The sequence below is a fragment of the Cydia pomonella genome, chromosome 4 (assembly GCF_033807575.1).
Source record: "Cydia pomonella isolate Wapato2018A chromosome 4, ilCydPomo1, whole genome shotgun sequence".
Lineage (NCBI taxonomy): Eukaryota > Metazoa > Arthropoda > Insecta > Lepidoptera > Tortricidae > Cydia > Cydia pomonella.
Genome location: NC_084706.1, coordinates 24383554 through 24389803, shown reverse-complemented (window position 1 = coordinate 24389803; position 6250 = coordinate 24383554). Strand labels below are relative to the sequence as shown.

At 35.4% G+C, this 6250-nt stretch overlaps 1 long non-coding RNA gene across 1 annotated transcript; it reads left to right on the top strand.

The window, feature by feature from the left end:
* The first annotated feature begins 4074 nt into the window (after window positions 1-4074).
* On the top strand, window positions 4075-6050 carry LOC133517323 (uncharacterized). The gene is made up of 2 exons (XR_009799358.1): window positions 4075-4917; window positions 5591-6050. It is a non-coding gene; the product is annotated as an uncharacterized LOC133517323 (long non-coding RNA).
* Window positions 6051-6250: the final 200 nt, after the last annotated feature.

Below are 6250 nucleotides of genomic sequence, written 5' to 3'. Positions count from 1 at the left end.
CCCACAAAACAAGCCTTCTCGGCTTGCCGTGGGACTCAGTCAATTTGTGTAAGAATGTCCCTATAATATTTATTTATTGTTATTATTATTGTATGTCCGGTAACAGAACTCCCCAGGAGCACTCGGGTGTGTAAGGTTGCTACTCCCCAACTTATTATAATTGTTATTACTTTCAGCATTTTTAAGTTGTTCATCGGACACTGAGGCCATTGAAGTTTCAAGCTGGCGGCATCAAAATGGAGTACCTAGGTACTGTTTCAAATAAATGGGTGGTAAGTAAGTACATTTGGTGAAGTGGAACTGCTGATGTTGATCAGAAACGGAACTCTTCCACGCGCGTGATTTGTCTTCTTTGTTAAGTTTGTAGCGAGTAAGTTTCAAGTACCAAGGTTTTTAGGAACCTTTGTGTCAAGGTAAAGGTCTGACGATGGGTTCCATGAGGAAGCGAGGGAACACCTCAAATCTTATAGGCATATAGTCATTTTGGATTTTCATCAATACCTTAAGCTTTTTCATTCCCACTAGTGGCATTTAATGAAGTGGAACTACTGATGTTGACCAAAACGGAACTATTGAACGCGCGAGATTTTTCTTCTTTGTTTTTTTTTATGATATAAGAGGCAAACGAGCAGACGTCACACCTGATGGTAAGCGATTACCGCCGCCCATGGACACCTGCTAAACCATAGGGGTTGTAAGTTTGGTGCTGGCCTTTAAGATTGGAATACGCTGTTTTCTTAAAGTTTTAAATGTCGTATTGGTCCGGAAATACCGCAGGCGACAGATCATTTCATAGTTTAGCTGTATGAGGCAGGTAGTTTCTAGAGAAATGCACAGTTGAGGACTGCCAACCATCTAAGTGGTGAAAATAAAAATGTTGTAGCGTAGAGCGCTGACGAAAAGAGGCGGCAAGGATTAATCCGAGCAATTCGATGGAACACTCGCCGTAATAGATTTGTCCTGATAAGTTTGTAGAAAGTAAGGTTGTTAAGAAACATCTGTGTCTAGATCCAGGTCTGATAGATACCTCAAACCTTATAGAAATACATATAGTTTTTTTTGGATTTACATCAATAACTTTGGGCGTTTTATTAAAAAAAAGCTACATTTAATCAAGTGGAACTGCTGATGTGTTCCAGAACGGAACTTTTCAACGCACACGTTTTGTATTCTTTATTAAGCTTGTAGTGAGTAAGGTTCTTAAGGTGTACTTAATACATCAATGTCCAGTTCTGATGATGGGTTTCATGAAGAATCGAGGGAATTCCTAAAATCTTTTAGGCATACATGTAATAATTTCTGGGATTTTATTTACATATCAAGCATTATTATTAAAAAAGTGTCATTTGACTAAAAGTAACAGCTAATGTTGACCAGAATGGAACTCGCCAACTCGCGCGCGATTTGTTTTATTAGTTAAGTTTGTAGCAAGTAAGTTTTAAGTATTAAGGTTTTTAGGAACATTTGTGTCAAGGTAAAGGTCTGATGATGGGTCCCATGAAGAATCGAGGGAATTTCTTAAATGCTATAGGCATATATGTAGTACTTATTGGATTTTCATCAACATATTATCAACTTTTATTCACAAAAGTGACATTTGATGATGTGGAACTACTGATGTTGACCAGAACGGAACTCCAACGCGTGCAATTTTTCTTCGTTAAGTTTGTACCAAGTAAGGTTCTTAAGAAACATTTTTGTCAAAGTACAGTTCTGATGATGGGTTTCATGAAGAATCGAGGGAATTCCTAAAATCTTATAGGCATACATGTAATAATTTCTGGGATTTTATTTACATATCAAGCATTTTTATTAAAAAATTGTCATTTGACTAAGTGTAACAGCTGATGTTGACCAGAATGGAACTCGCCAAGTCGCGCGCGATTTGTTTTATTAGTTAAGTTTGTAGCAAGTAAGTTTTAAGTACTAAGGTTTTTAGGAACATTCGTGTCAAGGTAAAGGTCTGATGATGGGTCCCATGAAGAATCGAGAGAATTTCTTAAAAGTTATAGGTATATATATAGTACTTATTGGATTTTCATCAACATATTATCAAGTTTTATTCACAAAAGTGACATTTGATGATGTGGAACTACTGATGTTGACCAAAACGGAACTCCAACGCGCGCAATTTTTCTTCGTTGTTAAGTTTGTAGCGAGTAAGGTTCTCAAGAAACATTTTTGTCGAAGTACAGTTCTGATGATGTGTTTCATGAGAAAGCGACGGAACTCCTCATTCTCCTCAATTTTTATAGGTATATAGTAATTTTGGATTTTCATCAATATCTTTAGCTTTTTTTATTCACATTAGTGGCATTTGATGAAGTGGAACTAGTGATGTTGACTAAAACGGAACTCTTCAACGCGTGAGATTTTATTCTTTTTTTGTTTGTTGTGATATAAGAGGCAAACTAGTAGACGAATCAACTGATGGTAAGCAATTACCGCTGGCCATGGACATCTGTTACACCATAGGGATTGTAAGTGCGGTGCCGGCATTTAAGATAGGAATACGCTCTTTCCTTAAAGTTTTAAAGATCGTATTGGGCCGGAAATACCGCATGCGACAGATCATTTCATAGTTTAGCTGTATGAGGCAGGAAGTTTCTAGAGAAATGCACAGTTGAGGATTGCCAACCATCTAAGTGGTGAAGATATAAATGATGTAGCGTAAAGCGGTGACGGAAAGAGGCGGCAGAGATTAATCCGAACAATTCCTCGGAACTTTTAAGTTTGTAGAAAGTAAGGTTCTTAAGAAATATCTGTACTAGACACCAGTGTCTAGTGTCTAGGTCTGATGATGGACACCTCAAACCTTATAGAAATACATATAGTTTTTTTTTCATCAATATCTCTAGGTGTTTTATTTAAAAAAAGTTATATTTGATCAAGTGAAACTGCTGATGTTGTCCAGAACGGAACTTTTCAACGCACGCGTTTTGTATTCTTTATTAAGCTTGTAGCGAGTAACGTTCTTAAGGTGTATTTATATCAATGTTCAGTTCTGATGATGGGTCTCATAAATAATCGAGGGAATTCCTGACATCTTATAATTTCTGGATTCTTATTTACATATCAAGCATTTTTATTAAAATGTGACATTTGACGAAATGCAACAGCTGATGCTGGCCAAAATGGAACTCGCCAATTCGCGCGCGATATGTTTTATTTGTTTATTTTGTAGCAAGTAAAGTTCTTGAAGACATTTGTGTCATAAGGTCTAGTTCTGAGGATGGGTTCCATGAGAAATCGAAGAAATTCCTCAAATCTTATAGGCATACAATACATACAGTAATGTTTGGATTCTCGTCAACATATCAAGCATTTTTATTTAAACAAGTTAGTGATATTGACCAGAACGGAACTCTTCAACGCGCGCGATTCTTATTCTTTGTTAAGTTTGTAGCAAGCTAGGTTCTTAGGAAACATTTGTGTCAAGGTCCAGTTCTGATGATGGATTCAATGAGGAATTGAGGATTTTAAATCGATTTGAATTCACAATTAGGAGGAATTGAGGATTTTCGTCAACATATCAAGTTTTTTTTATTTGAACAAGTGACATTTGATGAAGTGAAACTGCTGATATTACTGAAACTATGCTGATACTGCTGAAATGGAACTCTTCAACGACAAGTATTTTACCTTAGGCGTTTTTTTTATTTTATTTCGTTTATAGCATGTAAGGCTTTTAAGGAACATTTGTGTCAAGGTCCAGTTCTGATGATAGGTTCTACGAGAAACTGAAGGAGCTTCTCATATTGTATAGGATAGGCATACATATAGTCATTTTAGGATTTTCATCAATATTACACGCATTTTTACTCAATAAAGTGACATTTGTTGAAGTAGAATTGCTGATGAAGAACGGAACACCTCAACGACTTCCAGATTCTTTATTTTTATTACTCTTCTTTCTTTTTCATTATTCTTAGAACAGGTATTTCTACGAAGTGAACCGAACTGCTACTATTAAAAGTAGGTAGGTAGGTAGGTTAAATAGGTTAAGACTGTAAGGATTATTATGTATAAGTAGTTTCTTTTAATTAAACATAGGCAAGTAATTCTATTTAAGTATAAGTATCTTTAAAAAAACATCAATCGACTCTTATCTGTCACTAGTTCCAGTTTCAGAGTATAAAATCCGGGTACACATGCAGCCACGGCTAGCTGGGTAGCCAGACAGTTCGAATACGGACAAGTTATTGTGAATAAAAAATCTTATCGTCTTGCAAAAGTTAATGTCATAAATGTATAGGTTTCGAATACATGAATATAAAGTGAAAATGCTGGTAAAAGTATTAGTTTTTATCATTAACCATTTTATATCCCAACAAAACTGTTACCCTTACAAAAATAAAATGCTTTCATTACCTAATGTAGGTTACGTTAGGTAATAAATAAATAAATATGTAGGGACAATCTTACACAGATTGGCCCCAAACTAATCAAAGCTTGTACTATGGGTACTAGGCGACGTTAAACATACTTATTTAGATAAATATATATTTACGTATATACATAGAAAACACGCAAGCCTTAGGAACAAATACGCGATTCAAACTCGGGACCATCGGCTTCATAGGCAGGGTCACTACCCACTAGGCCAAACCGGTCGGCAAAAGGTAAAGATAATTAGGTAAAGACAATGAATAATTAAACTTATTATAAATTGACACCAATATCCATCAAATAGTATAACTAGGTATGCTAAGAGCGGGCTTCAGGCCATTACGTCGCACCTTTAGAATTAAATTAATTTGACTCAAAAAGTACGACTACTTTATATATGTAGTTTGGTAGAACAGTAAGAACTCACTATATGTGTCTCTTTTTCATGCGGTGAAATCCCCCCCACCCGGAAAGGATAGCGACGCCCATTTTATCGACTCTCGAGTCGACTCCAATCTGATACTAATAGTAAGTAAGTACTTACTTAGTAAGCAAATTGTAGTAGTTATCCCTTCTTAGTAAAAGGAAGTATTGTAAAGATACTACTTTTTAACCGACTTCAAAAACTTTTTTTTTTGTATATATGTTAAGTAAGATCTTCGTCATTTCTGAACCAATGTTGAAAATTAGTTATCGTTTGAAAGTGGGTGTATAGTTCCAAGATGGTCCTATTTTTGACAAAACCACGAGGAATTAAGGGAACTCCCCAAATCTTATAGGCGTTTTTTAGTTTCATCAACAGACCAGGCATTGCCATTCAAAAAAGTGCTATTTGAAGAAGTGGAACTTCTGATCAGGACCAGAAAAGAACTCTTTAACGATGCGTATTTCACGCTAGACGATTTGTCTTCTTTGTTATGTTTGTAAAGAAGCTACTTGCTTAACGAGGTTTAAGGAATATTTGTGTAAAGGTCTAGCTTACATCATGGGTTCCATGAGGAATTGAGGCAACCTCTCAATTCTTGATGGAACGTAAAACTGTTTATTGACATAATTGTCGATAGGTATCCCATCTGCTCTAATTTACCCCACTTGAAAAAAAAGGTACTTACATGAAAAAAAAAACTTCTCTTAAAAATAGGAAACCGACTTCAAACATAGGTATTAGAAAACATTACAAAAACTGTTATTGTATTTTCAGAAACCATACGGAAATAATGAGGATGCATCGACATAAGAAGAATCGAACATGGGCAAGATAAAGTTCAAGAAAAAAGCAAATATAATGTGTACTTGTGTGTAGTCAAAGAAAGTTGAAAAATAAAGCATAATTAATGGCCATAGAATACAGAACCGATACACGAACATTAAGACTATTAAAAATAGACATATAGGTTGATCGTACTACTCGTACTAATGTATATCTTTTGTTCAATTATATTATTGCATTAAAGTTAGATTCTCTAGATATATATTATTCATAGGTTCTGTATTCTATACGAATTGTTTCAGTGTAATTATTGTACTAAATACCGTTGACCGCCTGTCAACAGTATTTATTTCTACATTACTATCACAGAAGATTTTAGGCCCTACCGTACAGTTTTTGAATTAGTATTTACTATGGACAAATATAGCGAAATGTGAGTTTTTACCTAAAATATCAATCTTTTGTGAACGTGGTGTAGAGTATATACCGCCTAAGACTGAAGTAGCTACGCGGGTTACGTTTTTAAAAATAGAATCGTGTTCATGGTCGGCCCATGGTAAAAATAATTAGGTACCCGTAGACCCGCTGGTGAACACTGTTTATGATAACACTAAATAAACCCCGTGGACCCACCAGGAGAACATATTGGAG